This window comes from Ornithorhynchus anatinus, chromosome 6, assembly GCF_004115215.2.
Source record: "Ornithorhynchus anatinus isolate Pmale09 chromosome 6, mOrnAna1.pri.v4, whole genome shotgun sequence".
Lineage (NCBI taxonomy): Eukaryota > Metazoa > Chordata > Mammalia > Monotremata > Ornithorhynchidae > Ornithorhynchus > Ornithorhynchus anatinus.
In genome coordinates, this window is record NC_041733.1 from 13361923 (window position 1) to 13380601 (window position 18679).

Below are 18679 nucleotides of genomic sequence, written 5' to 3' on the forward strand. Positions count from 1 at the left end.
TGTGTGCAGGAAATGTCTGTTATATTGTTCTATTGTGTACTTTCCCAAGCACTTAGTACAGTGCTCTGCACACATTAAGCGCTCAATAAATATGATCGATTGATTGCTTTGTGCCATTAAGAAACACGTGGCGTCTCTCCTCTTTTCTCAAAGGGCATTAGATCGGCCTGGTGAAAATGCCAACCTCCCCTTCAAATAATGCAGTCATTCTCTCCTTCCCTCCCTCTCAAACGAATCACCATCATCATCAACAGTATTGTGTCTGATCTGATTACGTCGTATCTGTCCCAGAGCTTAGTTCAGTGCTTGGCACATATGAAGCACTTAACAAATGCTATTTATTAATAATAATAATAATAATAATAATGTTGGTATTTGTTAAGTGCTTACTATGTGCAGAGCACTGTTCTAAGCGCTGGGGTAGATACAGGGTAATCAGGTTGTCCCACGTGAGGCTCACAGATAATCCCCATTTTACAGATGAGGGAACTGAGACACAGAGAAGTTAAGTGACTTGCCCACGGTCACACAGCTGACAAGTGGCAGAGCCGGGAGTCGAACCCATGACCCCTGACTCCGAAGCCAGGAGTAGCAGTCGTAGTAGTATTTGGAAAGGAACAAAAGAAGTATGAGACCTGTTCTCTACCCACTAGAAGCATATTCTTTTGAAGACAATATTGTGAGTGAACTATTTCTGGAGCAAGCATAATGCTGGGCACAGATGAATCAGAAGTTGTGAGAAGTTCAGAAACAATCACTGCATTTAGGTGATTCAACCCTCAAGGGTACTACAGAGACATATCTACCACTAAATCATGGGATTATAAAATTGCATGATGAGGGAAGCAGGCAAGGAAGGGTGAGATTTTCTAACGTAAATGTGCCATCAAACCCTCTGTTTCTACTTTCCCTTCCATATTCCAGGAATCGGTGATATTTCATCTTCACTCTGTACTCAGGGCTTTATTATAGAAATCAAAAATCATAGCTCAAAATTTAAGCTTTGTCATTGAACCTCTGTAGGCTATTTGCAATATTTTAAATCAGGTGTGTCTGCAAAGAAGACCTAGTCACTTTAAGTGTTTTTTTTAATTTAAGCTCACCACAAGATCCACAGATGAACTCATCACAAGATCTACAGTAAATTTAGTAGTTTTTCTAAATAGATGAATACAAAGTAACCTTTTAACTTACCACAAACACCACATGACTGCTTTGTGTTACACCGGAGACATTCTTATTGCTTACCTAAAAGGTTCAGTCAGAGAAATCTCCATTCTACACCCATCCTTCACAGACCAATTTTCGGGGAGTTATTTTTTTAATGGTATTTGTTAAGGGCTTACTACGGGCCAGGCACTGTACTAAGAGCTGAGGTAGATGCAAGTTAATCAGGTTGTCCCACGTGGCCTCACAGTCTTAATCCCCATTTTACAGTTGAGGTAGCTGAGGCACAGAGAAGTTAAGTGACTTGCTCGAAGTCACACAGCAAACACGTAGTGAAGTCAAGATTAGAATCCAGGTCCCTCTGACTCCCAGGCCCATTCTTTGTCCACTGAGCCATGCTGCTTGGAGGAATTATGATAGATCCAGGATGCATAACTAGATTGGGATCCCCTCAGAGTGCTAGGTGTAGGTAGAGAGTGAACATGCCGGTTCATTTTTCCCCTTGGTACTCTAGGGACTTGCTCTTCTGAGCTCAGAGAGGGGTTTGCCTATCAACCTTCGCATGAAACAAAAACTCACTCTTGGCTTCAAAGCTCTCCATCATCTTGCCCCCTCCTACCTCACCTCCCTTCTCTCTTTCTACTGCCCACCCCGCACACTTCGCTCCTCTGCTGCTCACCTCCTCACAGTCCCTCGTTTGCACTGTCCTGCTGTCGACCCCTGGCCCATGTCCTTCCACTGTCCGGGAATGCCCTCCCTCCTCATGCCCTCCAAACTAACTCTCTTCCCCTAGCTCACCTCTTCCAGGAGGCCTTCCCAGACTGAGCCCCCCCTTTCCCTCTGCTCCTCCTCCCCTCCCCATTTCCCCTTCTCCCTCCCTCTGCTCTTCCTCCTTCCCCTCCCCACAACAATATGTATATTTGTATATATTATTTATTACTCTATCGATTCTCTTTAACTTGATGATATCTATGACAGACTGCTTGTTTTGTTTTGGTCTGTTTTGCTTTGCTATCCATCTCCCCCGATTAGACTGTGAGCCCATTGTTGGGCAGGGATTGTCTCTATCTGTTACCGAATTGTACATTCCAAGTGCTTAGTATAGTGCTCTGCCAAAGTAAGTGCTCAATAAATACGATTGATTGAATGAATGAATGAGTGAGTATGGTTGACCTTATCCAGCATCATGCCTTGTCCAGGAGATCATTTCAGCATCCTCCTCTGGCACTAGCAACTCTCCTGGGCTTTATGATCTGGGCATCCCAGGGACCATGAGAGCATAATGACTTCTTAGGGTCACCAAAAACTGTCCTTGTGCCTGGTGGAAGGAGTGTAAGACTAAGAAGGGCATCTTTATGCCCTTCCACCCCCTACCCACATTCTCTGGCCATCATTCCTGAGGGAACTGGGCTCATTATTTAGAGTCATTCTTTCAATCATATTTATTGAGCACTTACTGTGTGCAGAGGACTGCACTAAATGCTTGGAAGAGCCCAAAATAACAATAAACAGTCACATTTCCTTCCCATAAGAAGCTTACAGTTTAGAGATAATGACGGCACATCACACATGCTCTGCACTTGACTTAATTCCTTCATCCAATCGTTCAATTGTATTTATCAAGTGCTTATTGTGAGCAGAGCACTGTACTAAACACCTGGAAAAGTACAATGTAACAATAAACAGACATATTCCCTGACCATAGTGAGCTTACAGCTTAGATGGCTACTAATGGTAAAATGGTACATTGAGAAACCACATGAATCCATAGGTTTAGAGTTTAATACCCCTCAAAACTTTAATTCTCACCCTACCCCCACAGGTCATATGCACAAATTTCCTAATCTGTAATTTAGCTTCCCAGCTAGATTCTAAGACACTTGAGGGAAGAGATCAGTTCTACTTTATTGCACTCTTCCAAGTATGTAGATAGAGTACTCTGAAAACAGGGAGCACTCCATAAATACCATCTATCGATTATGATGTTCAGTTGTTCAGTTTGAATCCTGAGGATTTACACATGAGCCTTCCTATCCCTGTGGGATTAATTGATCCATCAATGGTCTGTATTAATCAATCAAACATATCTGGAGAAGCAGCGTGGCTCAGTGGAAAGAGCACGGGCTTTGGAGTCAGGGCTCATGAGTTCGAATCCCAGCTCTGCCACTTGTCGGCTGTGTGACTGTGGGCAAGTCACTTCACTTCTCTGCGCCTCAGTTCCCTCATCTGTAAAATGGGGATTAAGACTGTGAGCCCCACGTGGGACAACCTGATTCTCCTATGTCTACCCCAGCGCTTAGAACAGTGCTCAGCACATAGTAAGCGCTTAACAAATACCAACATTATTAAACATTATTATCTATTGAGAGGTTACTCTGTGCAGAGTATTGTACAAAGCACCTGGGAAAGTACACCTCAAAGAGTGGGTAGATGGGATTGTTTTATTCACTCTCAATCATATTTATTGAGCACTTACTGAGTGCAGAGCACTGTGGGGTGCTTGGAAAGTACAATTTAGCAACAAATAGAGACAATCCCTGCCCACAAGGGGCTCACAATCTAGAAGGGGGGAAACAAACAGCAAAATAAGCAAACGGTGATCACTGCTCACCTTATCCATAAAAAACTGCAGGACATTCATTCATTCATTCAATTCTATTTAGTGAGTGCTTACTGTGTGCAAAGCACTGTACTAAGCACTTGGAAGAGTACAATACAACAACAAACAGACATATTTCCTGCTCTCAATGAGTTTACTCTTCTGGCCCTTTGCAGACTGAAAGCTCCATGTGGGTAGGGAATGTGTCTTTCATATTGTTATATTGTAGTCTCCCAAACGCTTAGTACAGTATTCTGCACACAGTAAGTCCTCAATTCATTCGATAGTATTTACTGAGCACTTACTATGTGCAGAGCAGTGTACTGAGCACTTGGAATGTACAGTAAATACAATTGACTGACTGATACTGTGGTGAGCCCCACACAGAAACAAACTGGAAGGGAAAGGTGTATCCCATGGCAACTTCGGGTGAGAATCTAATTTGTTTACTTCTCTCAGCAGTTTCACAATGTAGCCAGCCCCTCTGATTCAGCTTTTGTTTTGTGTTTTTCCTGAATTAGAAAGCCCAGCCACCAGCGGCTGTGATGCCCACCTAGAAGGTTCCACCCCTCGAAGATTTTTCCCTTTTTTTTCCTTCAAGTAAATGAACCTCTCCCTTATAAACTCAATTTCACTGCAGGAGCGACCAATTAACTTGATTTAGAAAGCGAAACCAAGGAGAGACGTGAGAGTCACACCAGAGAGAGACTAAGTGGAAAGGTAGAAGCGATCCGGACCGACATCCTGTACTTACAGGGAGCTCCGGTATGAAGGGCCAAGGCGAAGGTGAGTCATCTCTAATAATAATAATAATAATGGTACTTGTTAAGCGCTTACTACATGCCAAGCACTGTTCTAAGCGATTGGATGAATACAAGGTTATCAGGTTGTCCCCCTTGAGGCTCATAGTCTTCATCCGTATTTTAGAGATGAGGGAACTGAGGCATAGAGAAGTGAAGTGTCTTGCCCAAAGTCACACAGCTGACAAGTGGCAGAGGCGGGATTAGAACCCACGACCTCTGACTCCCAAGCCCGGGCTCTTGCCGCTATGCCACGCTGCTTCTCTGCGGGGACCACGTTCGCTTAGTGGCGGGTGGAGGGAAACGAGGACCACGCCAGTCTCAAATGCTTATCCCAATCTTTGTAGGTCAGTTGGAAGGAGCCTGCAACAGGAGGGTCTCCTTCTTCTACTGGTGCGTCTCTTATAGAGGGGGGTCTCGGAGGGATGGACGGGTGGGACGGTCTGAGGCTCAAGCCGGTACTTGGAGGGAGGACAGCACCGTCCAGTCCTCGAGGGCAGATGGAGACTAATTATTTCTTCTTCTTTTCCTGCTCCTCCTCCTTCTCCTTATTTCTCTTCTCCTTCTCCCTCGTATTCTCTCCTCCTTATTTCCTTCTACTCCTTCTCCCCCGTATTCTCTCCTCCTTACTTTCCTTCTACTCCTTCTCCCCCTCCTCCTCCTCTTTCTTCTCCTCTTCTTCCTTCTTTTTTTCCTTCTCCCCCTTCTCCGTCTCCTTCCCTCCTCCTCTTTCTTCTTCTCTTTCTCCTTTCCCCCTCCCCTCCTCCTCCTTCTTCTTCTTCTCCCCTCCTCCTCCTTTTCCTCCTCCTCCTCCTTTTTCTTCTCCTCCTCCTCCTCCTCTACTCCTCCTCCTTCTTTTTGTTAAGCGCTTACTATGTGCCTAGCACTGTTCTAAGCGCTGGGTCGGATACAAGTAAATCAGGTCGTACACAGTCCCTGTCTGACAAGGGGCTCACAGTCTAAGTAGGAAGGAGAAGTAATATCAATCAATCGTATTTATAGAGCGCTTAATGTGTTTAGAGCACTGTACTAAGGGCTTGGGAGAGTACAGTATAACAGAGTTGGTAGACCCGTCGCCGCCCACAACGAAGTAGTAATGATTAAGCGTTTACTGTGAGCAGAGCGCTGTACTAACCGCTGGGACAGGAATACTTGGATGAAGTAAAGACACGGCCCCTAGTTCCCTAGGGGCTCACAAGCTAAGAATGAGGAAGGAGACAGGGGAGGTAAAATGCATGGTCCGGGCGTCTGAAGCAACAAGCTGATACTCACCGAAGGGAAACCACCCTCCCTCCTTCCTTCCCTCTAACCCAACCTGCCTCCCTCCCATCTTCCCTCCCTGCTTTCCTGTCCCTCTCTTTTTCCCTCCCTCCCTGTCCCTTTCTTTCTCCTTCCCTCCCTGTTCCTCTCTCCCTTCCTCCTTCCCTTCTCCCATTTTTCCTCCATCCCTCCCTCCCTTTCCCTCCCTCCCTCTCTCCCATCTTCCCTCCCTCCCTGTCCCTCTCTTTTCCCCTCCCTGTTCCTCTCTTTCTCCCTTCCTCCTTCCCTTCTCCCATTTTTCCTCTATCCCTCCCTCCCTTTCCGTCCCTCCCTCTCTCCCATCTTCCTTCCCTCCCTGTCCCTCTCTTTTTCCCTCCCTGCTTCCCCCCCTCCCTCCCCCCCCCTTTTCTCTCTCCCCCTCCCTCCCGTTCCCTCCCTTCTCCCTCCTTCCCTCCCTCCATTCAAAGTCCAGGTTTGTTGAGCACGACAGAGCCTCCCCGTTGCCTGAGGCGGGGGGGGGGGGGGGGGGGGGGGAGGGGGTACCAGAGACCAGCTCCAAATCTTAGTTTTATCTTGTGTCGGGCAGAGGGATTGACCCACGCAAGCCAGGCACTGCCTGTGGGTAGCGCTTCTTCCTTGGTCCCTCCCAGCAGTTGAGAGGCGACAGAGACTGGTACCCTATGTCCCCTCTGCATTCTGCAGGCGAGGGTGGTAGCGGGTCCTCTGTCGCCCTTGGGTTGTGGCTCCTCTCAGGGAACCAGACATTTTCTAAGAAATCCCCGAGAAGCAGCCTTTGCTTTATGAAAGCTTCAGGAAGTTGCCCTACTGCAGCTTTTGGGGTCCTGGGTACTGGGGGAGGGGGGATGAAAAATAGATGGGCAACTCGCAGGATCTCTGCAGCCCCAATGCTGTACAGTCAGATGCCCGAGACCCCTGCCCCTTGGCCCCTCCCTCCCCTCCTCTGACAGTCATCATCCAGGCTGGTGGAGGCAGGGTAGGGGGCTGTGGGGGAGAATCCAGCTTTGTAGGTGGCCAACGCACATCTTCTGGCCAGCGAAACTGTGGGAGTGATGCAATGCCTACGATGAACCATGCAGCACGCATGGACCTACATCTATATGGACCTCATCTATTTTCAGTGGTGGTTTAAACTATTCATATCACACCGATTAACTATTTTACCTCCAAAAAGGGAATAGCGACACCCACCCCTCCCTTACCTGTTGGGTATAAGGAGAGAATTACTGAGGGGGCAGTAGGTTCCGCACCCCCACTGGGAACAACGAGCTGTGAGAGGGCATCCTCCTAGTGATTCAGCTTCCTGTTTACAGTCACTAATAAGGGAGGAGGGGAAGAGTAATAGTGGTAAGACTAATACTTCTAGGAATATTTTACATTGCTATTCCATGCCAGAGGGCAAGAGAATGGTTCTCCACTACCAACCCACAATATGGATAGGGCTTCACAAGAAGTGCTTTCAGAGAAGATTAACCCACACCTATTCCCTCCTCATCTTCAACGGTCCCATCTTTCTCCACTCCCATTTTACTGATTTTCCACTGGTGGAATTAGAATCATCATCATTAGTGAAGTCCCTCTTTATGCTAGCCTGGAGACTCAGATTTTATAATTAGATGGCTACAGCCCTCTGTTGAGCCTTCATTATTTAAATGCTTATTTTTGTCCCTTGTAGGGTAGATGAAAGAAACAGAGAAGCAGCAAAGCCTAGTGGAAGGAACACGGATCTGGAAGTCAGTTGATCTGGGGCCTAATCCCAGCTCTGCTACTTGCCTCTAGACTGAAAGCTCCTTGTGGGCAGGGCACATGTCTACCAACTCTGTTGTAAGGTACTCTCCCAAGCACCTAATGCAGTGTTCTGCATACAATAAGCGTTCTCAGTACATACCACTGATTGACTGACTGCCTATTATGTGACCTTGGGTAAGTCACATGACTTCTCTATGCCTCCTCTTCTTCATCCGTAAAATGTAATAATAATAATAATAATGTTGGTATTTGTTAAGCGCTTACTAGGTGCCGAGCACTGTTCTAAGCGCTGGGGGAGATACAGGGTAATCAGGTTGTCCCAAGTGGGGCTCACACACTTTTAATCCCTATTTTACAGATGAGGGAACTGAGGCACAGAGAAGTGAAGTGACTTGCCCACAGTCACACAGCTGACAAGTGGCAGAGCCGGGAGTCGAACTCATGACCTCTGACTCCGAAGCCCAGGCTCTTTCCACTGAGCGATGAAATACCCGTTCTCCCTCGCCCTTAGTCTGTGAGCCCTACTTGGGGCAGGGTTTGTGTCTGGACCAATTATCTTGTATCAGATACCACAAATGTTATTATTATCAAAATCTCCCCCTCTCCACCAATATACAACATTTTTACCTACAGGGAAGACGTAGGACCTCAAATCCGATACCTTCTGGTCAGGGGTGGAACCAAGGTGTGGGAAAGTTTCTCTCTTCTGCAGCTATGGAGCAAAGGAATTTCAGTGACGTGGAGTTGCTAATAGACACGGTCTCCATTAAATGCCAATGTGGGATCTGTGTCCCAACTCCTTGCCTGGGGAATCTGATGAGTATTGCCAACAGGGCTAACATTTTTCCTTTTATGGTGATTTCAGGCTCTGGAGGATCCTTGATTCCATCAGTTTCACTCATGGCTATGAGGAGTATATAAAAGGACTGGAGAAAAAGCAAAGGTACAAAGCTCATGGATGATCTTATCCTTTTTCTCATTGTACATGGATGGTGAGGAACCAACTCTGTAGGCGTGAATCTGTGCTGCTCCCTTTAGACTTTAAGTTTGTTGTGGACAAGGAACATGTCTACCAACTCTGTTATGTTGTACTCTCCCAAGTGCTTAGTACAGTATTCTGCACACAGTAGGCATTCAATAAATATGACTGATTTACTGATTGACCACAATGTTAGGTCACCAGCTATTCTAGTTTAGACAGGATCATCCCAATAATTAAGCATCTTTCCTGCCTCCTCCTTGAAGTTTCTGGAACATGTATCGGTATCTCAACAGCAACTCCAAGTCAGCTCCTTCCTCTTTAGAGGACATGGAGGTTGTTCATTCATTCAGTTGTATCTACTGAGTGCTTAATGTGTGCAGAGTACTGTACTAAGTGCTTGGGAGAGAACAATATAACAGAGTTGGAAGACACATTCCCTGCCCACAATAAACTTACAGTTTCGAGGGGGACATCAATATAAATAAATAAATTATGGATTTGTACATAAGTGCTGTGGGATTGAGGAAGAAGTGAATAAAAGGAGCAAATCCAAGAGCAAGGGTGATGCAGAGGGGAAAGGGAGAAGAGGAAATGAGGGCTCAGTAGGGGAAGTCCTCTTGGAGATATGCCTTGAATAAGGCTTTGAAGATGAGGAGAGTGATTGTAGGATATGAAGAGGGTGGGCAGACCAGACCAGACCAGTCCAGAGGCAGGATGTGGGCGAGAGGTCAGTAGCGAGACAGATGAGATCGAAGTACTGTGAGTAGGTTGGCATTAGAGGAGTGAAGCGGGCAGGCTGGGTTGTAGAAGGAAAGCAGGGAGGTAAGCTAGGAACGGGTGAGGTGATTGAGTGCTTTAAAGCTGATGGTAAGGAGTTCCTGTTGGATGCCTAAGTGGATGGACAACCACTGGAGGAGGTTCTTGAGGAGTGGGGATGCATGGACTGAACATTTTTGTAGAAAAATGATCTGGGCAGCAGAGTGAAGTGTGAACTGGAGTGGGGAGAGACAGGCATGGAGATCAGCAAGGAGCCTGATGCAGTAATCGAGGCCCTAAGTGACTGACTCATTTGGAACACGGGGAGGAAGTGGTGAAAGAGGCATCAGTGGTGAAGGAAGCAAGGCAGTGGTGTCCCTCTTTCCCCGTCTACTTCCACTCCTCTCTCTTTTCTTCCCTCTGTCCCTCTCTCACCTTTGTCCTTCTCTCTTTTTCCATCAATAGAATTGACTTCTTACTGCGGGTGGAGTGCTGACCTAAGCCCTACTCCCCTTTCTTCTCTCCTTTTTCCCTTTCCCCCTCTCTTTCCTATGACTTGTCCCCCACTCCTTTTAGTCTCTTTCCCCCAGATTTCTCCCTTCCTTAGGCCCTTCTGGCCTTGTTTCATCCCATTTCAGGAGTCTGGCCAACTTATCGGAAACTGGGCAAAGTATGGAATTTGAGATGTGAGCTGCTGGCTTGCACTTTAAGGGACTTGAGAGGGCTCATCTCTAATTTTTAAGGGTAAACATTTATTTTTCTTGGTAGGTTAGAAGGCCATCCTGCCTGCCCGCCTCTCAAGATCCATTCCAAACTGAGGATTCTAGGATTTAACAGTTCTATGGGAGACAGAACAAGGAGTTTTATGTGGAAATCAGAAGGAAACAGGAAAAATTGGGATGGCTGCTATTCAGGGTGACTAGGTCACTGCACCTCTGAGACAATAAACAGCTTTAGCTTCTTTGGGCCATGTACTTTGGCTGATGGGAGGGGTCATGCATCTCCCTTTATTGATAGGGGAGGAAGAGGCTGGAAAAGTAGGGAGAGTTGGGAAGGGCAGCCACTGACAATTCACAAGCAGGAGGGTGGTCCGATTCCAGAATCTGCTGGGTTCAGTTTGGAAATGGATCAGTCTGGGACTCCTTGGGAGACTGAGAAGCAGATTGCCCCGTGGAGTGCATTTTCAGTTGGAACTGAGCAGCCCTTAGTAAGCCTTACCCCATTCCACCCAGGCTGGTCAACCCGACACCTCTGGGGTTTAGGGGGACTGGGAATTATTTTGGACGGACACTTTCTTTGGCTACTACAACCCAAATCACTGACACCTGCCACATCTCCTTTCTGTCCCTCCTCTTCTTCTCTCTCTCTCTCCATTCCATTTCTCCTCTCCTCCTCTACAGCATGGGTTTTGAACTGAGTCAAACTAACCCCTCTTAATGTCACACCTGGAGAGTTTCCAGGAGAAGCAACGTGGCTCAGTGGAAAGAGCACGGGCTTTGGAGTCAGGGCTCATGAGTTCGAATCCCAGCTCTGCCACTTGGCTGTGTGACTGTGGGCAAGTCACTTAACTTCTCCGTGCCTCAGTTCCCTCATCTGTAAAATGGGGATTAAGACTGTGAGCCCCACGTGAGACAACCTGATTCCCCTATGTCTACCCCAGCGCTTAGAACAGTGCTCGGCACATAGTAAGCGCTTAACAAATACCAACATTATCAGTCTCGACTGTGGGAAGGAGAGTCAAGCAGAGGCCTGTCCATTCCATTTCTAGCTTGGGCAGTGGCTAGTGAGTGGAAGGCAATCTGCTACAAGTCAAAACTCACCTGTACTGGACAGCAGCGGCATGACAGACAGTCGAGGGTGAAGACTCAGGTTTACTGTGCAGAAGGAGACAATGATAAACCACTTCCATATTTTTACCAAGGAAACCCTAAGGATACACTACTGGAAGGATTGCTGATGGAGGTGAGGTGTTCTGGGAGAGATGTGTCCATGATGTCGCTATGGGTCAGAGATGACTCGATGGGATAAGACAAAAGTCAAACTAGACTGGACCTTTGAGATTCACCATCCCCACCAAGTACTTAATACAGTGCTCTACGCTTAGTATGCCCTCAATAAATGTGACTAATTGATTGGTAGAGCCTTAGGGCAGACTTACCAGGGAGCCCAGAGTTGTGGGCAGGGATTGTATCTGTTATATTATTTTGTACTCTCCCAAGTGCTTAGTACAGTGCTCTGTATACTGAAAGTGCTCAATAAATATGGTTGGTTGGTTTATTGATTGACTGGTCCTGAGCCAATCAACTGGTGGAACCAAACATTTTTCTGCTCCTCTTCTCCCTCCCAATCTCTTTCTCCTGCTCCCATGGTTGGATTGGCTATTTGAGACTTCCAATCAGACTGGAAGAGAACTGCCCAAATAGATAATATTTACATGATCTGGCTCAAAGTTATTCCAGAAAGGAGCACCACTCTATTTTCATGAGCACAATGTCCACTTGTCCTGAGATTCTTTCTCAGTGATCACTCAAACTCATGGATGAGTGATATAACCAAGATGCAAATATAGCTATTAGATATGATATATAGCTACTGCCTGGTGTGGATAGGGATTGTCTCTATTGCTGAATTGTACTTTTCAAGCATTTAGTATAGTGTTGTGCACGAGCGCTCAATAAATGAGATTGAATGAATGAATATATACAATAAGGTCAGCAACATGGCTTGAAACTGAATGGCAACTGAAGAGATCAGTCAATTAATCATGTTTATTGAGATCTTTCTGTGCACAGAACACTGTACTAAGCACTTGGGAGAGTATAATATAGCAAAGTTGGTCGACATGTTCCCTGCGGACAAAGAGGCGCATGGCCTAGTAGATAGAGAACATCCCTGGGAGTCAGAAAAATCTGGGTTCAACTCTAGCTCCACCATTTGTCTGCTGTGTGACCTTGGTTAAGTCATTTAACTTCTCTGTACCTCGGTTACCTCATCTGTAAAATGGGGTTTAAGACTGTGACGCTTATGTGGGATATGGACAATGTCCATACTGATTAGTTTGTATCTATCCCAGTGCTTAGTAGGGTACCTGGCATATAGTAAGCGCTTAACAAATACCACTTAAAAAAAAGGAATTTACAGGGGCATATGTACGTAATTTGGGGCTGATGATAGGCTAAATAAAGAGTAGAAATCTGAGAGATTATCAATGTCAGCAACTTTGGTGTGTGTGGTAATTTGTAATTTTTATTTTACAGAAAAAGTGTTCAAGAAATTAAAGAAAAACAGCCATGTGTGTCCCAGCAGCTACTTCGCTCCTGTTAACCTGTGAACTACCTGTAGGTTTGGGATGTGTCTCTTACATCCCATAGATCTCTCATGTGCTTAGCGCTTGCTCACTGTAGATATTTCATTAAATACCTATTGATTGATATGTTTTATAAAAATCCAGAATCATAATGTTGGAAGTAGATAGGATAAATGGACATATAATGAACTGTTTCTATCTACCTGTGGATCAAATCATCGTGGAGATTCAGAGTATTTCTGGAAGATTGGGACCATTTCAGGGACCAGAGCAAGTATTTAATAGGCATTTACCAAGTTGGTTAAATTGCCAGTATCAACAGCCAGCCTCATGAAGAAGCAGTGTTTACCTAAGACAGGTGGGTCACTATTCTCACATCAGAAAGATAAGCATGAAGGGTTCACAATTTGAGATAGATGGGGAAAAGTTATTGTATGAACGTGATGCCCTTTCATTTCTATATAAATGTGTTTAGTATGGTCTAGGATGATATGAGCTTGCTATATCCTTGAATCTGTGCCCTTTAAACATTTGATATTCTCTCCACCCTCAGTCCCATAGCACTTATGCTCATTTTGAGTATTATCATGGCCTAGCAGAAAGAGCATGTGCCTGAGAGTCAGAGGACCTGGGTTCTAATTCCAGTTCTGCCATTTGCCTATTGTGTGACCTTGGGCAAATCACTAAACTTCTCTGTGCCTCAATTACCTCATCTGCAAAATGGTGATTCAATACCTGTTTTCCTCCTACTTAGTCTGTGAGTCCCATGTGGGACATAGTACGTGCTTAACAAAAGTCCATTATTTCATATTTTTATATTCTGCCTTTCCCCTTCTGTAATTTATTTTAATATCTGTCTCCCCCTCTAGACTGTAAGCTTCTTGTGGGCAGGAACCATGTCTACAACTCTACTGTATTGTACTCATCCATTTTCATACTCATCCACACAGTAAGCACTCAAATACCACTGATTGATTAATTGGAGAGGCCTGTATTGTGAAAATGTTTGTGTTCTTTTGTGAACAGAACTCATAATTGTGTTGGACTGGATTCACTGTTTCAACCTTATCTGTTCTGTTTGATTTTTCTAATCTAGCTTCCTTCCCTCTGTAATTTTTTAAGTCATCTGGCTAGTTATTGGGAAATCTGCAATTGAGGCAGGGAGTTTTCTTCAGGGGTTCCTTGGCAATAAAGGGAAACATCTGGAGAGTTGAGTTATTCTTTTATAGGGGGAAAATGGAAATTTGGGGCTTGATACAAGTCATTTGAGGGAAGGCACCTCCCTCAAACAGATGTTTAATTTGTATTTGTGAATACAATAATACAACAAAAGGATCTTTCCTGTTCAGAAAGCGTAAATGGTTAAGTGAGGAATGCAAAAGAGTTAACTGGGAGATGTCCTCACATCATATCAAATATGAGGAATTATACTATGTATAAAATTACTGGGGTAAATTGGTAAAGTTACTTATTGTGGGCAGGGAACATGTCCACTAACTCTGTTATACTGTACTCTCCTGAGCACTTAGTACAGTGCTCAGCACAAAGTAAGTGCTCAATAAATACTACTGACTGATTGATTGAGCTATGTTAGCAAGTTTGGGGTAGACTATCAACTTTATAGTAGGCAAGTACAAATGTGATTGTCTGAATAAGGTTAAATCTGTTTTGATATGCTACTGTGGAGCTGGATGTGTAATGAAAATAGAAGGGGGACATATCAGTCAATGAATCAATGATATATTTGAGGGCTCACTGTGTGCTAAGCATTGTACTAGGAGTTTGGAAGAGTACAACAGAGTTGGTAGACGTGTTCCCCATCCATAATGAGCTTACCATCCAGAGGACACGCATGCGTGTCCTTTTTGGTATAATTATGGGTAAATTAAATATGGAAATTATGTAAAGATATGCTAACTGCATTATTTATAGACCACTGGAGTGTACGCTCCTTGAGAGCTAAGATCATGTCTATGGCCTAGTAGATAGAGCCCGGGTTTAGGAGTCAGAAGAATGTGGGTTCTAATTCCAGCTCTGCCACTTGTTTGCTGGGTGATCTTAGGCTAGTCATTTCACTTCTCTGGGCCTCAGTTACCTCAGCTGTAAAATGAGAATTAAAACTGTGAGCCTCATACAGGACAGGACTGTGTCCAGCATGACAAATTTACCCGAGTGGTTAGTACAGTACCTAGCACATAGCAAGTGCTTAACAAACACCTCAATTATTATTATTACAATCTCTATTGTTGGTATTCTCCCAAGCATTTAGTTCACCTCTGGTAAGTGTTCAATAAAAACCAGTAATTGATTGATGGATCCAATGTAACTCTATGGTCTCAGTTCTAGCAACACCCAGTCCTTTATATGTTGCTCCTCTATAAATTCTGAGCCTACAAAAGAGTCATTTATAAAAGGCTAGTAAAGACTCTGGAAAGACCGATTTTCCATCTTTTGGTAGGATGAATTTTAATTCTTTCATGTATCTTCTCACATTTTCTGGGACAGTACTGTCCTATTTATAAAATGACACCAGTCTATCTCTTACCATGACTGATTTCCATGTTGAATTAGTTTTTTGGGCAGGGTGCTTAAAATCATGCTCTGTCCATTTGAGGAATTACTTAGTATTTTCTTATCCAATAAGCAATAGTTTTTAAATTATTCTACTGTTAATACAGGATGGGACAAACATGGGGTCACTGAACTTAGAAACACCCTGTACTTATTAATGAGTGAACGGGGGAGAGAGATGGAGAAGAGAAAAACAGGGGAAAAGGAGCATCGTTTACTCAATGATCAGAGATAAAGGTGCAAGCCTAAAGTTAAATCTGGACATCAAAATCTGGCTCATCATCCCCATCTTTTATTGGGTGAAGAGACACTAATAACAACAATAATAATTGTGGCATTGGTTAAGTGCTTACTATGTCCCAAGCACTGTACTAAGAGCTGGGGTGGATGCAAGCAAATCAGGTTGGACAAAATCCCTGCTCCATATGGGGTTCACAGTCTTAATCCCAATTTTACAGATGAGTTAACTGAGGCCCAGAGAAGTGAAGTGGCTTGCCCGAGGACAAACAGCAGACAGGTGGAGGCGTCGGGATTAGAACCCAGATCCTTCCGACTCCCAGGCCCATGACTGAACTATTAAGGAAAGTAAGATCCTCATTGATGGCCTCCTAGGTACCCCAGATCCTTCAGCAGAATTCACAAAGTCAAACAAGCCAGAGGTGAGTTTAAACTTTCTCTAGTCTGTAAGATCACTGTGGGCGGGGAACAAGTCTACCAACTCTGTTGTATCATACTCTCCCAAGCACTTTTTTTAAAAAATGGGGTTTTTTTTAAGTATTTATATGTGCCAGGCACTGTATTCAGTGCTAAGATAGATACAAGATAATCAGGTTGGACACAATACCTGTCCCACATAGGGCTCATGGGCTTAATCCCCATTTTACAGATGAGGTACCTGAGGCCCAGAGAAGTGAACTGACTTGCCCAAAGTCTCACAGTAGATAAGTGGTGGAGCTAGGATTAGAACCCAGGTCTTCTGACTCCCAGGCCCATGCTCTTTCCACTAGGGTATGCTGCTTCCCCGACAGTAAGTGCTCAATAAGTAGCGTTGATTGATTAGACCTGGAGAAGATGCATTCCAGGATCACTGTTTTCCTATTCATGGATTCCCGACCTGGCTGTACCCCAACTCATTCAGGGCTCCCCTTAGTGGGAAAGGCAGGTCCTCTCCCATGAAGAGCTGACCTGGGGATTCAGACTAGTAACCGCAGAGTGCTGGACCAGAGAAGAAACCCTGGGAGAATGAACTCAATCTAGGGTCTTGTCCTGGTATACTTGGGGAACTTCTGGGACACCCTTGGTTCAGGGAAATTGGAGTCTTATCCGTTTTCCCTTCAGCCACGCAGTGGAAACCATAGCAGATTTTTTTTTTTGGTTCAGCTATTTCTGGCTCTTGGGTGGAAAGCAGGTCCAGCTGAAGAACTCATAAAAGTCCAGCAAAACATGAGAGGGAGAAGAATTTTAAAGTGGGTGCTAGGAAGGGCCAATCTCACATTTCCACCTGCCTGGGCAGCGTAACTATTTGGAGACTTGTACAATTCCTCCTAATTTGGGAACCTTTTCCAAAATAAAACTTTTAACTGATGCCATGGCTTGAGGGTGTATGCCACAACTAACATCTTCATAAATTCTGTGTAAATATAAAATAACTAGAAGAGTGTTTCCTGAAAAAGGGGACATCACACTCTTCCACCTGATAGCAGAGCTCAGTCCATGGCAAGGAACAGAATTCCTAATAGAGGAGCAATTAAAGAATATTAGGAAAAGCAGAATGGTCTAGTGGAAAGAGCATGGGCCAGGGAGTCAGGGGATCCCGTGTTCTACTTCTGGCTCTGCCACTTGGCTGCTGCATGGGCAAGTCATTTCATTTTCATTTTTTTCTGTAAATTGGAGATAAAATACACATCTCCATCCCCCTTAGACTTTGAATCTCATATGGAACAGGGATTATCTCCGAACTGATTATCTAATATCTACCCCAGAATTTAGTACAGTGCTTGGCATAGGAAAAGAACTTAACAAACACCTTTTTAATACTACTGTTACTTAGGCAAGACTTTGAGATTTTGTTATTGGGTGTGGAGATGAGTATTTGAATTCAATATTAAATTCCAGATGAAGATTATATGAAGAGCATAGATCATTAAAATCATGAAGTTTTGCATGAATACAGTGTGTATTTTTAAAAAAAGCAATCCTGGCAGAGGCACTATTCTATTGAGTGAACCCATTTCTGAATGACAATTCATAAACCTAAATTTAATCTCTTGAGAAATTCATTTCAGTCTAAGGGACTTTGAATCAATTCCTGTTTAAACATTAACTGCATGTCAAAAGAAGATGGTCTTAAATTCCTCCTCTGTGCTGTTTAGTGAAGAGAAAGACTTTAAGAAGAAATAATCAGGGACTGTGAGCTCCATGTGGGACAGGGATTGCTGTCCAACCTAATTAACTTGTACCTACTGTATTAGAACAGTGTCTGACATATAGTTAAATGCTTAACAAACACCATAAAAATGAAAAGAACAGAAGGTGAGCCAAAACTTAATCATGACCAACAGGCTGAGGTTTTGTAAGAAATCTGGATGGATAATACCCACTGCATCTCTAAAAACAAACTCTGCCTTTCGGTTTCCCAAAGAAGAATGAGGATGAAATTAAGCTTTTATTAGGATCAAGGTTACACAAGTGGAAGTGGGAGGTGGAAGGATAAGGCATGGAGTCTGTGGAAATCCAGGCACGAGAAAGAGCAAAGTGGCAATTCTAACTCGAGTGCAAGCGGACAGGTGGTGTTTCATCAGAAGGTTTTTGGGTTTTTTAGTTTCCATGAAAGGGAATGTATAGGCATGCTTATTAAGTCTGGACAGAAGCTGCTTAGAGAAAAATTTCTTAATCAAGTCTCTGCCAGGCCATAAGGGGGGCATAGGGTAATCAAAAGACAGTATTGTGTCCTGCACCTTTGGGCATTATAAGCATGAGTTGACTTGATTTTCCATCTTTGGTCTCTACTAAACAGTCCCCTCTAAGATGGAGTTCCTCAGTCCCTCAGGCTTCTCCACTCACAAAGATCACTAGACAGGAGAAGCAGATACAGCCCAAGAGCAATGTTTATTCCTCACCACATCTTGATGAAATTATGGTTTAAGAAAAGGCACCTATATTTCAGGCTGTTGCAATGCTGGCTGGCATCTGTCTAGAAGAAGAAGAAAGAAGAAGAAGAAAGGAGAAAGAAGGATGAAGGAAGAAGAAAGAAAGAAGAATTATAGTACTTGTTAAGTGCTTACTATGTGCCAAGCACTACTGTAATCGCTGGGGAAGATACTAGTTCATCAGATTGGATACAGTCCCTGTCCCACATGGAGCTCACAGTCTAAGTAGGAGGCAGTAGGAGTTAATCTCCATTCTACAGTAACCAAGGCACAGAGAAGTTGAGTAACTTACCCAAGGTCACGCAGCAGACAACTGGCAGA

General features: G+C 44.3%; 1 long non-coding RNA gene across 1 annotated transcript; it reads left to right on the forward strand.

Annotated features, from left to right (window-relative positions):
• Positions 1-4306: 4306 nt before the first annotated feature.
• Positions 4307-12764, forward strand: LOC114812831. The gene is made up of 3 exons (XR_003760453.2): positions 4307-4552; positions 8459-8536; positions 12589-12764. It is a non-coding gene; the product is annotated as an uncharacterized LOC114812831 (long non-coding RNA).
• Positions 12765-18679: the final 5915 nt, after the last annotated feature.